Genomic DNA, 23,057 nt, shown 5'->3' with positions numbered 1-23,057 from the left:
GAATAAAATAAATTCAAACATATCTCATTATTAAAAAATGCATTAATACTTTTGATATACTTTATGAATTATACTGAATTATTTACTCAATAATCATACATGGAAATACCATGTATCTTAAAAACATAAATGTTCTGGAAAAGATACAAATGAAGTGATAATGTTTAGGATTTTTCTAATTCAAAGCATGTCTATACAATGTTAATCCTGAACAAATTATGTGCTTTAGTCACAGACAAATCTCCTCGAGAAAACTGAAGCACAGGCCCATCTACATATTCAAACTATCATATTGTCCAGGATAATGGATTCCATCTTTACATGTTTGGTATCCACAAAGTGTTTGCAATGATTGTACCTCATCTGAGCCTATGTACCAAATTCTCCCTTTTTGGTTGAACAAGTATTCAGTTGTGACTGCTTTGGAACTTATTTTAAATGCCTAGGAAATCAAAGTGGTTAAACTTTCTTGATTGTGAATCTTCAGGGAAGGGATTCAAATTAATTTAATCACTGTTTTTATTTTTTTTATTTTGAGCACCAACTAAATGCTCAGTATTATGCCAGGTACTCCATCTGGAAGGGGAGATAAATGAAGTAGAATGCTACCCTGTTTATTTGGCACCTGCAGATGTCTACAATATTTGCAAACTGAAGTAAATAAAGAAGCCTCCAAGTGCAACCATTCTTTCCCAAAATAACTGAGAAAATGCAGTGTATTTGGCTAATTTCCCAAGCAGAAAAAAGGAATGTTCTGTTTGACTGGTAATGATATACACAAGTCAAGTCAAACCCTAATAGTGACAATTTCATAAAATGGAAACTAAAAATTATGAAAATAAAATTTAACATGTATCAAAGTTTGGGAAAAACTTATAGTTTTACATTTTTTCAGAATGAAATTTTTAAAAGGCTGAAACACCCGAGGACTTTATTAATTTCCCCCAAGGACTTCTTATAGTCCTTTGATAATCAAGTAATTTTCTTTTGATGTATACATCTTGTTCATTTTCTTTTCTTCATTTGTTAGCTGATCTCGCTCTACCAGATCTTCAGTTGTCAATGGCAGTGCATGCAATCAGAGTTGTTGTTCGGCATCATGTTCATCAACTTCATGCAGTTCTAAATGTTTTGCAAGATTTGCAATTTCACTTTGAAACTGTTTGCATTGCATTGTCTGACTTTATCAAAAAATCAGTGAGAAACTGGTCAACATGGGCTCATATTAAGCACGAAGAGATGCTTCAGTACAGACTAATTTTAAAGTGGTCAGTTCATTAGTCTATAATTTGTGTTATGATGACATTTGCTTCCGTTCACATCCTCTTAATTTTTGGGACTTGGATAATGGGTAATTGGATAATAAAGACCACCTGTCCTTGTGTTTCCTAGAAGCCAAAGCAAATTCAGAGCCTAAAAATGAGATCAACATTACCTAAGTGTCCTAAATGCAAACATTTTCTGTGTTATTTTAATATTAAAAACACCATACTAATTTCTTAAATTTAAGCTTCCAGTAAATACTTTTATTATACTTACTATTAAACATGAATAAATTCTGTCTCCCCTAAATTCTTGTGAACTTCTTGAGGGTAGTATGTCTAGTGGCAGGCAAACCACAGACAATATCCAGGATTATGGGAGAGTATGTTTCGAGGTAGTACTCATCCTAGAAGTTGTACTTTTCCTTCTCAAAACTCAAGCCCCTCCACCCCCAAATATAATCTGAGGACATCTATAACAGTGTCTCCCAAACTATATCTTTTGATATTCTTATTTTCTCTGAAATACTGACAAATATTCTAAGGGAAAAAGCTTCCGTGTTCAAAATGAATTTGGGAAAGAAATGTAAAATGGTGGAGTCACTATAGAAGATGGAGTGGAGTCTCCTCAAACAATTAAAATGGAACTACCAGATGAACCCATAATCCCACTTCTGGGTACTTACCCCAAAGAAGTGAAATATATAATAGAATATTTTTCAGCCTTCATAAACAAGGAAATCCTGTCATATGTTATACATGGATGAACTTTGAGGACTTTATGCTAAACAAAATAAACCACTTATAAAATGATAAATATTGCCTGATTTTATTTATTTGAGGTATCTGATGTAGTTTAACTCTTACAAATAGAAAGTAGAATGGTGATTTCCAGGTGTTGAGAGGAGGGGGAAATGGGGAGTTGTTGGTCAATAAGTATAGATTTCCAGTCAAGCAAGATGAAAAAGTTCTAGAAATCCGTTGCACAATGATCTGATGTTCTAGTTTACACTATTGTACTTTATGCTTAAAAATGGATAACAAATTGTATGCTACATGTTTTATATTCACAATTAAAAAGTTAATTTGGAAATACTGTACAATAAATTTTCTTTTGGCATTCATCCTGAATATTGGCATATTATTAGCACTGAGAGTCACTCCAGTAAGGAAATTTGTTTACCTTTCTTCAACCTACCATTTCTCAAACTCATTTAACTATAGAACATTGGGAACTACTAAGGAAGAACACTTATTAACATTCTGGAGGGCATCAATATTACATGGACTACATTTTAGGAAAGGCCAAGCATCCACAGAGACTCCCCCACCGTAGCATAGAGAGAAGAAAATATTTGTAGGCAGCTGTAATAGATTCAGTTCTGGAGATAGCATATTGAACAAAACACATGTGGAAGAACCTCACCACTTTTAGTGTTAAAAACATTTATAGATACCACAGCAGTAGTAAATACAAAGGAAGAGCTGTAGAAATACATTTGATAAAAGCTGTACTTATTCCAGTGGTTTTCAAATCCAGATGAATATCCTGGGTTGCTTTAAAATACGAGTTTAGGCCTCACTACTTGGAGTTTCCAATTTAGTACTTTGGATGATCTGCAATATTTGAGAAACACTGCTTTAGAAATTTGGATTTTGAATAATTGTATGCAGAGAGATTGAAATTTGCATATCAACTCTAAGAAAACCAGGACACAGAGCATGGATGAAGACAAGATAAAAAAAAAAAAAAAACAACTCGTGGATGGGGTTGTGGCTCAGTGGTAGAGCATTTGTGAGGCACTGGGTTTGATTCTCAGCACCATATATAAATAAATAAAAATAAAGGTCCATCAACAACTAAAAAACTTTTAAAAAGACAACTTAAGAGTGGTTATGTAGCTCCGTGTTAGAATACTTGTCTAGCATGCATGATATCCTGGGTCCCATCCCCAATACCACAAAAGAAGAAAGAATGACAACATGGCTACAGCCAGGACAGATCCTTTTGACTAAAGGTCTCATGAAGGGATTGAAAGAAAGCACATCCTAACTCCCTGTTAGTGATACTTGAAATTATTTGCATATTGGTGTAAACATACTCATGCTAAAGTAACATTTAATAGTGCTGGGATGGTAGCCCAGTGGTAGAGTACCTGCCCAAGGCCCTGGGTTCAATGCAAGCACCACAAAAAATAAGTACAATAAAAAAGAAGAAAAAGTAACTTGTGAGCTATAGGTCTTGATTTAAGAATGTCTTTTGTCATTACTGATGTATTTGAACTGGATGCTCTTCAAATAGTGTGATCATGATCTTGTCCGCGGACTGGGCTGTTAAATGAAAGGGTATTCCTTGCACAGTGGTACAGTAGCAGGATCTATTTCTGTCTGAGTTATTGTCTACATGTGAGACAAACACTAGGAAAGACAGGCAGGGAATTAAGTTAGAAGAAGAAATTCAAGAAGAATACAAATAAACATGCACATATGAGAATACAGTACAAAAATAACTGTAGGCAACAAATTTGTTAAATCAGCATGAACTCATATTCAATTGACACAGGTCATTTGATAGGTTCTGTGAGAAGATGAATAACAGCAACATCAACCAAATTAATATAGTCGATTTCCAGAGCTAAATGATCTTGGGGGAAAAAATTACTAAAAAATGATGTCCTTAATCTGGCAGTATATACCCAACATGGATGGAAAGGTGCTGAAACATTAAGTCGATTATACCCCTCCCCTGAAAAGTGAAATTCATCCTGAAGGATTTTATTTTTTCTTTTCTAAAATTTTATCTCTGATATTAAAAGAAAGCAAAACAAATGTATGAGAGATATCATAGGATGGTGGGTAAACTAATAGACGTACAAGGTGGAACACTTGGTGTTATAAATTAGGTATGAGGTGTCCCCCTAAAGCTCATGTGTAAGACAATGCAAGAAAGCTTAGAGGTGAAGTGACTGTGTTTTGAGAACCTTAATCCAATTAGTGCATTAATCCCCTGAAAGGGATTAACTGAGTTGTGACTGTAAACAAGTAGGGTGTGGTTGGAGGAGGTGGATCATTGGGGGCATGCCTTTGGAGTATATATTTTGTCTTTGTTGAGTGGAATCTCTCTCTCTGCTTCTTGGTGCCATGACCTCAGCTGCTTTCCTCTGCCACACTCTTCCACCACGATGTTCTGTCTCACCTTAGTCTCTGAAGAATGCAGTCAGTTGTCTATGGACTGAGACCATTGAAACTGTGAGCTCACAAATAAGCTTTCCTCCTCTAAAGTTGTTCTTGTCAGATCTTTTGGTCACAGCAGCAAAAAAGCTGACTGAAACACCTGGGTTCAAATGTAAGTCCTACTCTGTACTGAGTGATATTGAATAAGTTGTATTGCCTCTCCTAATGTTTATTTCCTCCCGTGTAGACTATGGAATGATCATCACATCTATCTCACAAGATTCTATGTATTTAAAAAGGTAATATTTGTAAAGCACTCATAATAGCACCTTGCATATTAAAAGTTATTTTCCCTTTTTAACATTTTTATTTTTATAGACTGCATTTTGATTCATTGTACAAAAATGGGGTACAACTTTTCATTTCTATGATTGTTCACAATGTAGATTCACACCATTCATGTAATCATACATGTATATAGGGTAATAATGTCTGTCTCAGTCCACTATCTTTCCTTCCCCCACTCCTCCCACCCCATTTCCCTCTATACAATTCAAAGTTCCTCCATTCTTCTCTTGCCCTCCCATGCCCCTCATTATGAATCATCATCCACTTATCAGAGAAAACATTTGGCTTTTGAATTTGGGGCTTGGTTTATTTCACTTAGCATGATATTCTCCAACTCCATCCATTTACCAGCAAATGCCATAAATTTATTCTTCTTTATGGCTGAGTGATAGTCCATGATGTATATATACCAAAGTTTCTTTATCCATTCATTAATCAAAGTGCATCTAGATTAGTTCCACAATCTAGCTATTGCAAATTGAGCAGCTATGAACATTGATGTGGCTATGTCACTGTAGTATGCTGGTTTTAAGCAAATTAAAACCACTCTCAGATTTCGTCTAAGTTCAATTAGTATGTCTATTATCAAGAACACAAGCAATAATAAATATTGACCTGGATGTGGGGAAAAAGGCACACTCATACATTGCTGGTGGGACTGCAAATTGGTGCAGCCACTCTGGAAAGCAGTATGGAGATTCCTCAGAAAGCTTTGAATGGAACCACCATTTGACCCAGCTATCCCACTCCTTGGTTTATACCCCAAGACTTAAAATTAGCATACTACAGTGAAAAGTTTTTAGTAAATGATAGCTGTTATTATTATCAAACATTGATACATTGCTGTGAATGAGTTTCTGACATTTTTCTGAACCAGAATTGCTAGGAAGAGAGTAAAATAGTTAGGACTAGAAAGTGGGGTTGGGGATTAGAAAATTTACTTGATGAGGATTAGATCTGTTTCATGGAATTCCAATTCACTCTTAACTTTTTCACGGTTTGTAAAGTCTCATTACAGATGAGGTTTATTTTATTATTATATCTATGTGTTATTTTAGATTTTTAAAGATTAGCTTGCTTCATTGCATTGGAGTAGAAAATGACCTTAGTAACCTAATTTTAATTTTTATGCAAGTATTGGCTCCTGATAAATGATTTTGTCTGTTATACCACAGCACTCAATATGGCAACTGCAAAAGAATACTGTTAAGGGTGTCAGAGCTCAGTTTCCAAGAAATCACTATCAGAAGAGAAGCAACAATTTAACATAGAGAAAAGCTTTCTCAAGACAAACATATTTCTTGTTCAGAGGAAAAGTCATTGGGGTGTGGGTTTAGAGTCTACTATCTAAGCTGAAAGACTGATTTAGTTACTTTCCAGATGCTAAATTCTTTATTTTAATGTTTTCTGTGATATTTGAGTTTATAAGGCCACCTAGCAATGCTTCTGACCCATGACTTTCCTAATTTGTTTGTTTTGTCAACCAAATGTACATTTGATATGCTGTAGGTCACCATGTCAAATTCCCTGTCTGATTTTATCATGATTATTAGGTTGGGGAGGAAAAGAAGGGGTAAGATAAAAGACTAATCTTTCAAGGGACAGCTTCAACCTTCAATCTTCAGCCTGTGCCTTACATTAAGCTCCCACCACTCCTCATCCCATATATTCTTCTTAGCCCTTATGTGTCTAAAATGCTCCCTGCTTTCTTGCTTCCATGTCTTTGCTCATTTATTAAGTCATTTCACAAACATGTTATCGAGCACCTGCTATAAGCTGTGAACTGTGCAAAGAACGGGAACTACAGAAGAAAATAAGACCAATGTGCTCCTGGCCTGAAATACTCTTCCTCTTCCTTTATAAATGCTCACCATCCTTTAAGACCCAGCTCTATATCATTCTAGTTCAGGTCCCTCTCTCTAAAAAACTCAACCTACAGGATCTGTTCTTGCTCTTAACTAGCACTCAAATGATACACCATTCATTTGACTCTTGTTATCTTTTCAATCCTGCAGTAGTTGTTAAAAATGCTTCTGGGGGGGAAGGGAAAAAATAACAGAATGAATCAAACAACATTACCCTATGTAAATTTATGATTACACAAATGGTATGCCTTTATGCCATGTACAAACAGAGAAACAACATGTATCCCATTTGTTTACAATAAAAAAAAAGAAAAAAAAGTTCATTCTTTAAAAAAAAAATGCTTCTGGTTGCAGATAATAAAATAATTAATAGCAGCTGGATCATATAGCAGTCAAGAAGGAAGTGGACCCAGGGTTGATCTGCATCTCCACAATGTCATTAAGGAGCCAGATACTTTGGTCCTGTCTTCTTCTGTGAGTTAGTGATAACTTTCCACATGATCTAAAAATGGCTCCTCTGTATAGCTCCACATACCATGTTGTGACACTATGATGTCCCCAGAAAACCTTCTCCTCCTATGACTTTTTCAGAATATTCAGCTGAGTTTTACTCATTGGTAAAGGGTTATAGAAACACATTGCTGGAGGAAATGATATGTGGTTTATCCTCTAGGTCTGGACATGTGGTCACCTTGAAAATATTGGGATCTGATAGGAGAGAAAGTGAGAAATGCCTATTGGCTGGAACTCTAATCACATGTGTCAGACTGTTTATTATTCTGTGTGTATATTAGCTACATTATATTGTACAAATTGTCCAACCTTTCTATTTTCAGTTCATGCATCTGAAAAGTTGGAAATAATAATATTTAGCTCATAAAGTGGCTACAAGCATCAAATGAAATGCTGCTTATAAAAATCCCTTGCATGTAGTATGTGTTCAATAAGCATTTCTTATATAAACAATTAGACAAGGCTCAAGAATAATAAACTTTTAAACATGCTCCCTGATTTTTATCTGTAGTATTTGTCTCGGCTTGTACAAATAATTTTAGTGAAGATATAAAATATTGGTTCCATGCAGAAGCAGAGTGATTGTCTATGAATCTAATATAAGGAGTATTAAAGGAGTCTCCTAAGTCTAAAAATGCCTTCTTCACAATTCTTGTGGCTCATATTACCTGATATAATTTAATGACCTAAGAAGGATAACATAGTAAACCATTTGTCAGGCAATAGAGTTTTACTATGAATTTTGTGATCAGATCTTTCCAATAATAAGTGAGAGTAGGTTAAAGACTGGAGGATAGGTCCCAAATAGATAACCATTAACCATTTTTCCCCTTCAGTTCCTAGAGCTCAGGATATCATGAATTTATTTATAATAAAGTTGATATCTATCTCTGATATAACATGCTAAATTGCTTTGCTGTATTTATACTACCATATCTAGGTCAGGGTCCAGAATAGATCAGATCTTTAATTTTAAATTTAGTTTTAACTAAAAATTTTTGTAGTGTGGGGGATCAAACCCAGGGTCTTATGCATGCCAGGACCTTGCATTACCACTGAGCTACACCCAGTCCCTGGAACAGATCAAATCGAAGTTTCAATTCCATCTTCCGTTTTACTGTCTGATCTTGAACAAATTACCTAGCCTCTCTGAGCTGGGTTATCCACCTACAATCTAATTGAAAAATAGTGGCACCAATCTCATGCAGTCATAAGTGTTGAATGATTATAAAAAAGGCTTAGCACATGTATGGCACATGATAGGTGTGCCCAAATGTTCACTATTATTGTTGTTTCCTACTAACATAAATCTTATCATTGAAAGTATCAAAAAAAAAAAAAAAAGAAAGTATCTTATGGCATCAAAGTAGCAGGAAAGATGATTCTCACCTTGCCTTTGAAAAAATGGTACATAGAGTTTAACTGATTTGCCTTATATCCTGATAGAGCCAGACTAAGGCATAGGCTTTCAGGACACAACCAGATGTTCTACCTAGAGCAAAGTATTTCAAAGATGTATGGGTCACACATGGTGGTGCATGCCTGTAATCCCAGTGGCTCAGGAGGCTGAGGCATGAGGATCACAAGTTCAAAGTAAGCCTCAGTAACTTAGTGAGGCCTTAAGCAACTTACCTTAGACCTTGTCTCTAAATAGGATATGAAAAGGTCTGGGGATGTGGTTCAGTGGTTGAGCGTCCCTGGGTCAATCCCTAGTACCAAAAACAAAACAAAACAAAACACTGCACACATACACGCACACACACTAAAGACTTGTATCATCTTTCTAACCAACTCTGATTACCAATTACACAATTTGTGACAATAATTCTGATAAAACAGCTAGTTAAAACATTACTTTTTATCAACAAGCAATGGGTACCACCGACATTCTTGGCACTTATTCCATCCACCACCTTAAACTTCTCAGCAAGGCTCAGTAAAGCTCAACCTCATGAAAGGATTGGGAGTCATAAATGGTGCAAGGTGGTTGGTGACAGGATATGACCTTGTTGGCCTTCTTCACTAAAGCTCAGCACTCAGTGCAGAGGCTATCATGTGGCAGGTGCTCAATAAATACTTGCAAAATGAACAAATTATTTGACATTTTTAAGAGCTGAAAATTTAATGTCTTGGGTTTTTTTAGTGTGTTAAAATATCATGAACCCAATTATTGCAATCAGTTCATTTGTGTAGTGTGCATCTTATTCCAAACACAGAACATAAGAATGAAGTAGGCAGGCTGAGGTTTTTAATTTCCCCAATATAGGCTTGAACTTCAGACAAACTTTTATTTCATATAAGGTTGGAGTTCAGTATTAGTTTTCACAAATCACCTCCTGTAGTGAGAGGTAATTTTCTAAAAGAGTTGCAAAGCCCAATCCTTGGGAGGCAAACTCTGCTAAGCCTTTTTGGCTTCTTTAGAAATAAAACATTTAGAAAATGGGCTCAATATTTTTTTCTTAAAAAAATATAAACCCGCAGTTGTAGCGTCTTGAAAAGTAAATGAATGCAGCAATGCTGGAAGAGAAAGATGACAATTTCCTTGGCAGTGGGCATTCAGCGGTCATGGCTATTGTTATTCGAGAGAGAGTCACCTGTTTTGGAGCCCTGATAATGTTTTTGTTTTTCCCTCCATCCCCGTTCCTAAGAAAGTGTTTCTTTTTAGTCTTGTAGAGTTCATGAGAAACAGGTTTGCTCTTTCATCAATCTATTCCTTTGCCATTTTATATACACATTGTTTTCTGCGAGGTTGAAAAGTCAGAGGAAAGTGAGACCCAGCCATTGCCCTTAAGGAATCCACAACCTCTTGGGGGTAGACAGACAAGCAAACAGAAAAATTATAAAGTAACATAGTTAAGTGCTTTGCCAGATAAGAGTCAAATACTGTGGGAGTCCAGTTCTCTCTCTCAAGGGTATCTGATTTATCATCTTTATCTCCAACTCTGAGAGGGAATGCAAAGTCCTCATTAAAAGATTTTAAGCCTCAGAGAACAGCCTGGAGAGATATTTTTGGCAAAGGGTGCCTTCCCGTTGTCACTGAAATAACACTAAGAGGCTGCCTATCCCATCTTTGTGTAAGGCCAGTCTTGCTAATAATAGCATGTCTTCCAGCAAATTAACAATACAGCATCTGGCTCAAAAGGAAGTGCTACCATCAATTAGTTTGAAGAAAGACATACCTACGTGTGCTGGTAGTCATCTGAGGCAGTTGTAGGGATGAAGGGAGCATGACATGGAGGGTGACCTATTTTCTGGGACTAACTGAGGCAATCTTCTTGCTTGGTGTGGCAAGTTTAATTTGAAACTAAACAGCTCAAAAGAGCAAAACAGTTTCTAAAAGCACTTAGACTCAAGAAGTTGTTGGGTCTTCTACCAGTCCAAATAGGTTCATTCAGAAGTAATATTTTTCATTTTGCAGAAGGGAGATAGGTTGAAGAAGAGTAAAACTTGACTGAGGTCCAGCCATTAACCTGTTCAACAGTATGAAAGGGCTCCTGATATTAGGCCTCTGCCTCTGGGCCTGAGACGTTTCATACATGCCCTGCATGACACCCAGAAACATTTATCAATGTTGTCTATTAACAAAATTTTTTAAAGGAGCAAAAAGTATCTCTGCTTCAGGGAAAATGCGTTAGGGAACCAACACATGGTGAATGCTCAGTTTGTCATGGAATCACAGAATGTTTTACTTTTACAGGCTGTTGGATTTTCATTTTGTGCTTCCTAAATGTTTCAGTCAGCTTTTTTGTTGCTGTGATCAAAGGAACTGACAAGAATAATCAGAGGATGAAAAGTTCATTTGGGGGCTCATTGTTTCAGGGGTCTTAGTCCATAGATAGCTGACTCCATTCCTCAGGGCTGGAGAGAGAGAGAGTCACCTGTTTTGTGAGGCTGAACATCACAGCAGAAGTATGTGGTGGAGAGAAAAGGAGCTCAGGACATTATACTGAGAGAGAGAGAGAGAGAGAGAGAGAGAGAGAGAGAGAGAGAGAGAGAGAGAGAGAGAGAGAGAGTCACTCTTCTCTCCAGGGACAAAATATATACCCCTAAGGCTCATCCCCAATGATCCACCTTCTCCAATCACACCCTACCTGCCTACATTCACCACTCAGTTAATCACCAACACAGTTTGGGTTAAGACTCTTACAACCCAATCATTTCCCCTCTAAACCTCCTTACATTGTCTCACACATGAGCTTTTGGGAGATATCTTATATCTAAACTACAACATTGAATCACATTGTTTCCTTGTGAGTACTGATATTATGTGCGGACAAAGCCTTTGCAAAACCATTCAACTCTCAGGAATAGTGTAAAGAAGCAGTAGCATGCTCTATGGATTTCAATATCATGTGTTGATATTTATAAGATAAGGTCTTGTAAATAAGGTCTATTTACAAGAGTGATGAAAAATTCAGGACTTATGTATACCAATCCTGCACATACGGAGTTTGAATGACTCCACTCAATCCTAACAAGAAGTAAAAAGCTGAACAAACTAAACAAACAAACAAAACCCAGCAACTCTTCTTAGTTCCACCAAAAAAAGTGAGGTCATAGAACAAATCGTTGCTCCCCAAATTGGAGAGACAGAAGGGTGGATACAAAGCAGCACAAGTCACCAAAGCAGAATCCCACTGTTCAACTCTGAGAATTAAACTCAAGGGGTACTAGCCATGGCAGGGGTATGCTTACACTTTTGTGAACTTTGCCTCCAGTAGCATAATCGGGTTCTCACAGTGAAGATCAAAGAAAAATTCCTTCAAGCTTCCACTCAGAGGGGCGGGGGAAGAAAGTATTTCAAAATATGTAGGAACATTCTGTTCTTCTTAACAGGCCTGTCTTAAAGAGAAATTATTTTAACAAAACCTAAATTAATGTTTTTTTTCCAGAACCTAATAGACCTGGGAGAAGGGAAATACCCATTTAGAGCACCCTTCAGTTTTACATGTAGAGGAAGGAAAATATACAAGGCTAACCCACTCCAGCCATCCTGTCCCACATAAGGCGGGAAAAATATGAAGCACTTAAGAAGTTGACAGCATGTTAAAAAAAAAAAAAAGTAGACAGCATAGAGGCACAAGCTCACTTAAAGCATGAGATCAAATCTTATGGCCATAAAACACTTCCCTCCTCCACAATTTTCTGCCATAACACTAAAGGCCTATTTATAGAAGCTTATATTATCCAGTACATCAGATTTGCCTTTCATCAAAAATTACAAGTCACCTGAAAAGTGAAAAATAGTTGAAGAGACAGTGCAAGCATCAGAAACAGATTCATGTATAGTAAGGATTTTCAAATGATCAGAACATGAGTTTGAAGAGAGTTTGATTAACATGCTAAAAACTCTAAAGGATAAAATAGACAATATTCAAGAAGAGATGTGCAATGTGATCAGAGAGAAGGAAATTGTAAGAAAGAATGAAAAAGAATTGCTAGAGATTAAAAACATTGCAAAGTAAATGAAGAATGCTTTTGATGGGTGCATTAAATAGATTGGATACAACTAAGGAAATAATTGCTGAGTTTGAGGATATCATGGTAGAAACTTCCAGAACTGAAACCCAAAGAGAAAAATGAGTGAAAGAAAATCAGAGCAGAATACCAAGAACCATGAGACAACTACAATAAGTGTAATATACACATAATGGGAATGCCAGAAGGAAAAAGAGAGAAAGGAATAGAAGAAACATTTGAAGTAATAATGATGGAAAATGTCTCCAAATTAATGTCAAACACTAAACCACAGATAAAGGAAGTTCAGAGAACACCAAGAAGCATTAATGCAACAACCAAAACATCAGAAAACCATGATGACCTACATCTGAGCCTATTATATTTCAAATAAATTACAGAAAATCAAAGGTAAAGAAAAAAACTTGAAAGAAGTTAGGGGATAAAACATCTTGCCTATAGAAGAACAAAGATAAGACTTATATTTGACTTCTCAGAAACCATGCATACAAGCAAAAGAGAAGAGTGAAATATTTAAATATTGAGATACAAAGTCACCAAACCAGAAATCTGTATGCTGGCAGAATTATACTTGAAGAATAGAAAAGAAATAAAAGCTTCCTCAGACACACAGAAATTGGGGGAGTATGATGCTGGTAGGCCTGTCTTACAAGAAATTTTACAAGACATTCTTTAGAGAGAAGGAATATAAAATATGCAGAAACTTGGATCTACATGAAGAAATGAAAGTATTAGAGAAGGAATAAATGAAGGTAAAATAGGGTATTTCTCTCCCTTTTTGTTCATGTGTCATATTGCTCATTCTTAATTAATCTAACATAACAGTCTGTTCAACATAATAGCAAAACGTATTCAAATATGTATGTTCTTTTATATATGTTTGTTTATGCTTAAGTAATATGAATGACAGCAATAATGCAAGACTGAGAGAAGGAATAAGGATTGTTTTGTTATAACAAGGGATGCACACTGCCCATGAAGAAGTATAGTGTTGTTCAAAAGTGGATTTGGGTTAGTTGCAAATTTATATTGCACACTCCGGGGCAATCACTAAAAGTTGGGAGAAAAAGGAAGGATAACTGAAAGGAGAGAAAAAGGAATTTGAAAATGCTCAATTAAAATCACAATAGCAGGAAGAGGGTGAAAGATGAAGATAAGAACAAAGACAACAAATAGAAAACAGTAAAAAATATGGTGAATATTAGTCTTACTATATCAATAATTATAAAACAATTCACAGATTGGGAACATATTTACATAAGACATCTCTGATAAACGAATGTTATTCCAAATATAGAAATAACCCTTAAAACTCAACAATAAGAAAACAAACAGCCTGATCAAGAAATGGGCCTTGGGCTGGGGGTATAGCTTGGTGGTAGAGGACATTCTTACCATGTAGAGGGCCCTGGGTTCTATCTCTAGCACACACACAAACACACACAAAAAGGCAGAAGACTTAATAGACACCTCATCAAAGAAGATATACGGATGGAAAATAAGCATGTGAAAATGTGCTCCACATCATATATCATTAGGGAATGATAAATTAAATCAACAATGAGATACCACTACACAACTCTTAGAATTCCCAAATCCAGAACACTGACACCACCAAGTACAGGTAAGAATGTGGAACAAGAGGAACTGTTATTCATTACTGGTAGGAATGCGAAATGGTGTAGTCACTTGAAGACAGTTTTGTAGTTTCTTATAAAACAAAACACATTCTTACTATATAATCCAGCAATGATGCCTCTTGGTATTTACCTAAAGAAGTTGAAACTTAGCTGGGCACAGTGGCACATGCCTGTAATCCCAGTGTGTGGGAGGCTGAGGCAGGAGGATCGCAAGTTCAAAGCCAGTCTCAGCAACTCAGTGAGGCCCTAAGCAACTGCTTTAGTCAGCTTTTTTGCTGCTGTGACTAAAATATCTGCCCAGAACAACTGTAGAGGAGGAAAAGTTTATTTGAAGGCTTATGGTTTCAGAGGTTTCAATTCATAGACAGCAGACTCCATTCCTCAGGGCTGGAGGTGAGGTTGAACATCATGGTGGGGGAGTGTGGCAGAGGAGAGCAGCTCACATGGTGATCAGGCAGCAGAGACTGAGGTCTCTACTTGTCAGATATAAATATATACCCAACGTCAGGCCCCAAATTCACACCTCCTCCAGCCACACCCTTCTACTTCAGTTACCACTCAGTTAACCCCTATCAGGGAATTAATTCACTGTTTGGGTTAAGACTCTCACCACACAATCATTTCTCCTCTAAACCTTCTTGCATTGTCTCGCATGTGAGGTTTTGGAGGACACCACATCTATATCAAAACAGCAACTTAGAGAGACCAACTCAAAATAAAAAATAAAAAAGGCTGGGGATGTTGCTCAGTGGTTAAGTGCCCCTGGGTTCAATCCCCAGTACCAAAAATATTTTTTAAAATAAAAATAAATAAAAAGCTGAAACCTTATGTTTACACAAAATCTTGCACATGAATGTTTGTAGAATATTTATTTATAATTGCTCAAACATGGAAACAATTAAGATATCCTTTAGTAGGTAAATAGCTAAACTGGTACAGCCAGACAATGGAATTTTTTTTAGTGCTAAAAATAAATGAGGCATCAAACCATGAAAAGAAATGGAGAAAACTTAAATGCATACTGCTAATGATGGAAATCAATCTGAAAAGAATATATACTGTATGATTTCCACTCTATCACATTCTGGAAAAAGTTCAACTATAGAGACAGTTAAAAGACCAATGGATGCCATAGGTTGGGAGGAGAGAAGGATGAGTAGGTGGAGCACTGAGGATATTTACATCATTTGATGTTTTGTTTGATACTATAAAGGATAGATACACCTGTCATTATACATTTGCCCAAATCCTATAGAATATACACTGCTAGTGTCAACTATGGACTTTGTGTGATAATGATGTGCCCATATTGATCCATTGATTCTAACCACTGCACAGCTATCTTTTCTCCAACGTATGTTTATGGCACCTTTGTCTAGTTTGAGATAACTGTATTTATGTGGGGTTGTCTCTGTCTTCTATTGTGTAACATTGTTCTTCATGTTTGTTTTGGTGCCAATACCATGCTGTTTTTGTTAATATAGCTCTGTAGTATAGTTTAAGAACTGGTATTGTGGTGCCTCCTGCTTCACTCTTCTTGCTAAAGATTGCTTTGGCTATTCTGGGTCTCTTATTTTTCCAAAAGAATTTCATGATTTCTTGAGAATTATGTTTAAAAATAAACTTTAAAACTATTTTAGAATAGTTTTAGGTTTCCAGAAAAACTGTGAAGAGGGGTTTGGGTTTTAGCTCAGGGATAGAGCACTTGCCTCACACATGTGAGGCACTGGGCTAAATCCTCAACACCACACAAAAATAAATTTAAAAAAGTAAAAAAAAAAAATTGTGAAGATAGTGCAGAGAGTTCCCATATAAACCCATACCCAGTTGTCTCTATTAAGATCTTATGCCAGGTCAAGCATGGTGGCATACACCTGTAATCCCAGCAGCTTGGGAGGCTGAGGATCAGGAGTTCAAAGCCAGCCTCAGCAACTTAGTGAGGCCTTAAGCAACTTAGTAAGAGCCTGTCTCTAATTAAAAATAACAAAGACTGGGGATGTAACTCAGTGGTTAAGTACCCCTGGGTTCAATCCCTGATATCAAAAGAGAAAAAAAGATCTTATACCAGTATGGTGTATTTGTTACAATTAATAAAAAAAATATTGGTATGTTATATCTAACTACAGTACATATTTTCTTCAAATTCCTTTGGTTTTATCTAATGTGTTTTTTGTTTGTTTGGGCCCAGGATCCCACATAGGATACTATATTGCAATTAGTTGTCCTATATTGTTAGCTTCCACTTGGTTGTGACAGGCTCTAAGAACTTTCCTTGTTTTTGATACCTTGAAGGTGTTGAGAAGTAATGGTCATGTATTTTGTAGAATGTCCTTCTATTAAGATTTGTCTGATGTTTTCCTCATGAATAGACTGGGGTTCTGGGTTTGGGGGAAGAAGGTGACAGAAGTATATTGCCATTCTCTTCACTTTATATCAAGGGTACTTAGCATTGACGAGCTTTGACATGATTTATCAGTTGATGTTGACTTTAATTGCCTGGTTTGGATAGAGATTTTTCTCCCTTTTCACACTGTTCTCCTTGGAAGGAAGTCATTCTATATAGTTCATACCATATGATTGGAATGGGATGGGTAGTGGTACTTTACCTCCTTTTTTGGTGGAGTATCTACATAAAGTATTTCATTTTTTTTGCACTGGAGATTTGGTTCTACTCTCATTTATTTATTTTTTTCAATTGTTCATTTATATCAACATGAACTCATGGATATATATTTTATGCTTGACTTGTGCTATGAGTTGAATATAATTTAAGTGTGTCCTCCAAAGGTTCATTTGTTGGAAGCTTGGTCCTCAGTGTGGTGATGTTGGGAGATGGTTTGGAATCTTTAATATTTGGGACCAAGTTGGGGATGGTCATTGAGTATGCTGCCCCTCAGAAAGGATTAATGTAGTTATCATGGTGACTCCTGGTAGTTGTTTCAAGAGGATTGTTAGAAAAGCCTGAGTCTGGCAACATTACCACCGACTATGGGGTGAAACAGCCAAGGGACACATTTGCCACAGCCTTTGCAAACATATTTGGACCTTTGGTCTCCCAAATGGTGAGTTAAATAGACTTCTTTTTAAAGTTAGTTGACTTCAACTATTTTATTATAATGCTGAAAAACAGGCTGTTATAATCCAATACAACATATTTATTTTGTTACTCAAATTGTCCCAACTTTAGTCATCAGGAGCTCTATCAGTTGGCTCCTTTATTCCTTTGACATATCCCATCAGTGTGTGTGAGCATATGTGCATGCACACATGTGTACTGTCACATACATGTATGAGAGCACAATCTTCCTTTCTGGCACCACAAGATGACCCACGCTCACTTGTACTTTTTCATTCCCAGTCCTAGAAGCATCCACTTCTTTAAGTATTGCTGCTTCCTTTTATTTGGAATGATATTACAATCCATGATCTAAGCACTGGGTGTGCTCTATGGATCTTGTTTTCTTTCTAATTTTTTTTCTTTCTTTCCTCTAAATCAGAGTTTCTTAGCCTCTGCACTATTGACATTTTTTTGTGGGGTCAACCAAGGATTGAACTCAGGGGCACTCAACCACTGAGCCACATCCCCAGCCTTATTTTGTATTTTACTTAGCGACAGGGTCTCACTGAGTTGCTTAGGACCTCACTTTTCCTGAGCCTGGCTTTGAACTCGAGATCCTCCTGCCTCAGCCTCCCAAGCCACTGAGATTACAGGCATGCGCCACTGTGCCCCGCACTATTGTCATTTTGAGCGAGAATTTTTTTCATTGTTGTTGTAGGGAACTCTCTTGTGCATTGTGTGATGTTTAGGAGCATTCCTGGCTTCTACTCACTAGATGCCAGTAGCAACTTCTGCCAGCTGTGACAATCAAAAATGTCTTTAGACATTTCCAAATGTCCCCTGGGAGGCAAAATGATTCCCAGTTGAGAACTACCACTGTAAATGTACTGGTTTATCAGGATTTCACATAATTTCCCTGGTTCTTTTCTTACTATTTATAATTCTTGAACAAACTTAGTCATTCTCTTAGTTTTAAATATCATCCCTCGACTAACGTATTTCAAATATATATCTTTACCTCTGATTTTTTTCCTAAGGAAAAGCATGCATATCCTCAATTCAGGAGTTATAGTTCTATACCTCAAATTAGACATTTATTCATTTATTTATTTTTCCAGTACTGGTGATTGAATCCAGAGATGCTCTATCACTGAGTGACATCCATTGTCCTTTTTATTTTTCATTTTCAGACAGAATCCTACTAAGTTGGTGAGACTAGCCTCAAACTTGCCATCCCCTTATCTCATCCTCCAGAGTAGCTGAGATTACAGGTGTGTACCACCATGCCAGACTTCAAGTGAAACATGTTTAAAGCACCCAGTGTTAAGAAAGAATTCCAAATCTCATAGAGAATACTAAGGAACAACAGAAGCCTTAAAGAGATGAGTAATCAAACAAGCAGCTTCACTTAGCACAGTTATGCTGATGTCAAAAAGTAGACAACTTAAGTCAGTTTCTCAGAGATGGGTTTGGCAAAATATACTCTCTGGCAAAATTCAGTCCAGCAATTGGTTTTAGTATAGAAGGAACATTTTTTGCATTTTTAATGGTTAAAACAGTCAAAAGAACAACATTTCACGACAGATAAAAACTACATGACAGGTAACTTTCTGTGTCCATAATAAAGTGTTAATGTAACGCATCTACACTCACTTGTTTACGCATTGTTTGTGACTGCTTTCATGCTACTGTGACAAAATTGAGCAATTGTTTCAGTTGGCTTGTAAAGCCTAAAATATTTGCTATCTGCTCCTTTCCAGGAAGTTTTTTGACCTCTGGATCAGAGAAAGACAATTACTCACAGCACAGTAAGCAGAAAGAGCATTCACATGTTGTTTCCTTGCTCTAAGTCCCATGCAACACCACAATGGGCCTTGTTGATAATCGCACATAGAATAAGTTGCATGCAACTTGAGGAACCCTGAGTACCTTTTAATGCAAGCAGTAAACAACACAGTGTGTCATTACAGGAATGAGAGAGTTGCATGGTGGTTATATGGTAGTCATACCTTGACCTACTTTACTTCATTGTTTATGTGACTAGCTAAAAACAAGGTTTAGGATCAGAGAATGATCAGGATTTGCAGTATGACTTTGCTGGCCAATGACTTGCAGGAGTACTTGGGTCCAGAGCAGATATTTCTCAACTTCCATTATTTTGCTTCCATTTCTACTCCCCCAAAACTTTGCTTACTTTCATGTCAGTTAATGATATCAGCATTCCCCTAATTACCCATGACAGAGAATTAGCAGTTATCTTTAAGTTTTCCAACTTTCTAATATCTAATCCATCACCAAGTCTGTTTTTATTTCTAAAATCTCTCTAATTTTCATAGTTTGTATTCTGAAAGTTCCCCCAAAACTAATGTGGTGCTGCCATTTGGGAGGTAGTAGAAACTTTAAGAGGTGGGGCCTAGTGGGAGGTATTAAGGTCCCTAGGGCATGCCCCAGAAGGGATTAGTGGCATCAGCCAATTCCTCTTTTTCTCTTTCGGCTTCCAGGTCGTGAGGTGAACAGGTTTGCTCTACCACATGCTTCCACCATGATGTGCTCTGGGCCACAGGCCCAAAACAAGGGGGACAACTAATTATGAGTTGGAAACTCCAAGAATATGAACCAAAATAAGCTTTTTTTTCTTCATAAGTTGATTATTTCAAACATTTTTTTGTAGTGATGGAAAGCTGACAGAAACATATTAATCTCATATTCACTGTTATTGCCTTTACTCTAGTCCAAGTCACCATGATCTCTGACCTCAATTATTGCCATCATTCCCTGGCTAGTCTCTTGTTTCAATCTATGTGTATCTATAGTTCACTCTTCATACAACAATCACACAAATTACTCAATAAGCAAATTTGATCCTAACACCCAACCTAAAAAAATTTAATGGCACATTGTTAGTTATGTTTCTTTTCAAAGAAAGAGATTTTCCCCAGTAACCCAATTCTCTTTTCAAATTATTTGCTATGAATTAGCAGTATTAGTGAAATATCTAGTTATGGACATTTATTATGTACCAGATACTATCATGATTTACATGCATTTTCCTGTTGAATCCTGATAACCTTTCAAGTAAGTGTTAATATCATAACTATATTATAGATGAGAAAACTGAAGGTAAACCTGCAGCTAGGAAATGTGAACCTGAGTCTGGAGCCCAGTGCTCTTTGCCCATTTATTATGTTTTTTTCAGATGAATGTTGGACAATAAGAATCACTTGGATAGAAAAAGAACCTGGGTTGATGCTGGGAATAAAAAAGGGTTTCAATGAAATATTCAATTTCTGCCAGTAGCTTCTATTTAGTCTGAACAGAAATATACTAATGAACCATTTGTAGGCACTCATTTTTACTCTAGGGTTATGATAGGTTTTAAAAAAGCAGTGGCTCTTAGATGCTGTCTGATCCATCCTTAACTAGGCACCTAGTTAAGTTGAAGATAAGAAGACCTATGTTTAAGTCTGTTTATGCTGCTACAACAAAACAACACAGTCTAGGTAATTCATAAAAAATAGAAATTTCTTACAGTCCTAGAGCGTGGGAAATATAAGATCAAGGCCCTGAAATCTGAGGAGGGTTGCCCTCTGATTCCAAGATGGTGCTTTGAACACTGAACTCTGGAGAAGAAGAACTTGAATTTTTACATGACAAAAGGCAGAAGGGCAAAAAAAGGACTGATGGCCTCCATCAAGCCCCTTTATGAAGGTATCTAATCCCATTCACAGGGGAGGTGCCCTTATGTCCTAATCGTCTCTTAAAGACCCCACCTCTCACTACTATAACATTATCAATATATGGATTTTGTAGAGGAAACGTTCAGACCACAGCTTTCCACCCTTGCCCCTCTATTCATGTTTTTATGTTACAAAATACACTCATTCCATCACAATAGCCCCAAGTCTTAAGTCATTCCAGAATCTGCTTTAAAAATCTAAGTCCAGAGACTTATCTCAATCAGATATGAGTGAAACTCAAGGCATGATTCATCCCGAGGTCAATTTCCCTCCAGCTATAAGCCTGTGAAATTCAACAGTTCATGTACTTCCAAAACACAGTGGTGGGACAGTCATAGGATAGACATTTCTATTTCAAAAGGGAGAAATAGAAAAAGAGAGTAACAGGCCTCAAGCAAGTCCAAAGCCCAACTGGGCAAACATCATTAAATCTTGCAGCTTGAGAATTATCTTTTTGACTCCATGTCTGCCATCCAGACACACTGGGCTGGGGGTTGGGTCCCCAAGGCCTCAGGCAGCTCTACCCCCATGGCTTTGGAGACACAGCTCTCATTTCAGCTCTGGGGAACTCTAGTTACATGCCTGCTGCTCTCCCAGGCTGTGTTACATGCTGGTTGTTATATAGTTCTGAGGTTTGGGGGAAGCCCTGCTCCCACAACTCCACTAGGCGTTGCCCTAGTAAGGACTCAGCAGTGGCCCCATCTGCACAGTTCTGCTGGGCATTGCCCCAGGGAGTGTCTATGGCAACTCCACTCCTGTGGCAGCTCTGTGGGCCCTGCGGCTCTATGAAGCATCCTTTGAAATCTAGACGGAGGCAGTCTTTCATACTTACATTCTGCATGCCTGTAGAGTTAGGATCACAGGCACACCACCAAAGTTTATAGCCTGTGCCCTCTAGAGCAGCAGCTCAAGCTGACACCTGGGCCCATTTGAGACACAGTTGGGGTGACTAAGAAGCATTTCAATGAAACGCAGGGAGCAGAGACTAGAGGCTACACTGAGCAGTATTGCCCAGTGGGTGTTCTGGGCCCCTCTCCCAAAATCATTCTGTCCTGAAGACCCTACTACTCTGGACCTGTGACTGGTGTGATAGCCCCAGAGATCTCCAAAATGCTTTTGGTGTCACTATCTTATTGTCTTGATGAATAATACCTGGCTTCCTTTTATTGATATTAATCTCCTTATCAAATGATAGCTTGCTATACTTATTGTTTTCTCTCCTGAGCATGCTTATTTATTCTTTTATTTAAAAAATTTAACATATTTTTTAGCTGTAGGTGGACACAATATCTTTATTTTATTTACTTATTTTTATGTGGTGATGAGGATTGAACCCAGTGCCTTACATGTGCCAGGCAAGTGCTCTACCACTGAGCCACAAGACCAGCTCATGCTTATTTATTCTTTATATGGCCAGGCTGAGAGTTTTCCAGTTCTTTACATTCCGCTTCTCTTTTAATTATAAATTCCATCTTCAAATCATTTCTCTTTTCTTGCATTTTACTAAAAGAGGTTAAGAGAAACCACACAGCATCCTGGATACTTTGCTGATTTTTTTTCTAACAAGTATCCTAGTTCATCCTTCTTAAATTATGCCTTCCACAAAGTCCTAGGACATGCACATAATCCAGCCAAGTTCTTTGTTATTTCATAACAAAGATGGCCCTCCTTCCAGTTTCTAATACCTTGTTCTATATTTCCATCTGAGACTTCATTAGAATAATCTTCGATGTCATGACTACTTAAGTAATCTCTGAGAAAAATGAAGCTTTCCTTATATCTTCTCTCCTGAGTTCTCATCAGGATCACCTTCAATGTCCCACCCTCATGACGCCATCATTTCCCAAAAGCCATACCTCCTAATACTGCTACCTTGGGGAGTTAACTTCAGCATGCATTTTGAGGGGACATAAACATTCAAAACATAGTATAACAATCTTGGAAAAAGAAAAGTTGTGTTTTCAATTCAGTGGATAGAGATG

At 37.1% G+C, this 23,057-nt stretch overlaps 1 long non-coding RNA gene across 1 annotated transcript in view; it reads left to right on the top strand.

Moving 5' to 3' along the window:
- The window catches only part of LOC306651911, a 36,189-nt gene extending 15,804 nt beyond the window's left edge, over positions 1-20,385 (top strand). The window contains exons 2-3 of the long non-coding RNA XR_013761240.1: positions 18,529-18,609; positions 19,840-20,385. This is a non-coding gene — a long non-coding RNA (uncharacterized lncRNA). The remainder of the gene's footprint in view (positions 1-18,528; positions 18,610-19,839) is intronic.
- The last annotated feature ends 2,672 nt before the right edge of the window (positions 20,386-23,057 follow it).

This window comes from Sciurus vulgaris (genome assembly GCF_902686455.1).
Source record: "Sciurus vulgaris genome assembly, chromosome: X".
Taxonomy (NCBI): Eukaryota; Metazoa; Chordata; class Mammalia; order Rodentia; family Sciuridae; genus Sciurus; species Sciurus vulgaris.
This window is presented reverse-complemented; position numbering and strand designations above follow the sequence as displayed.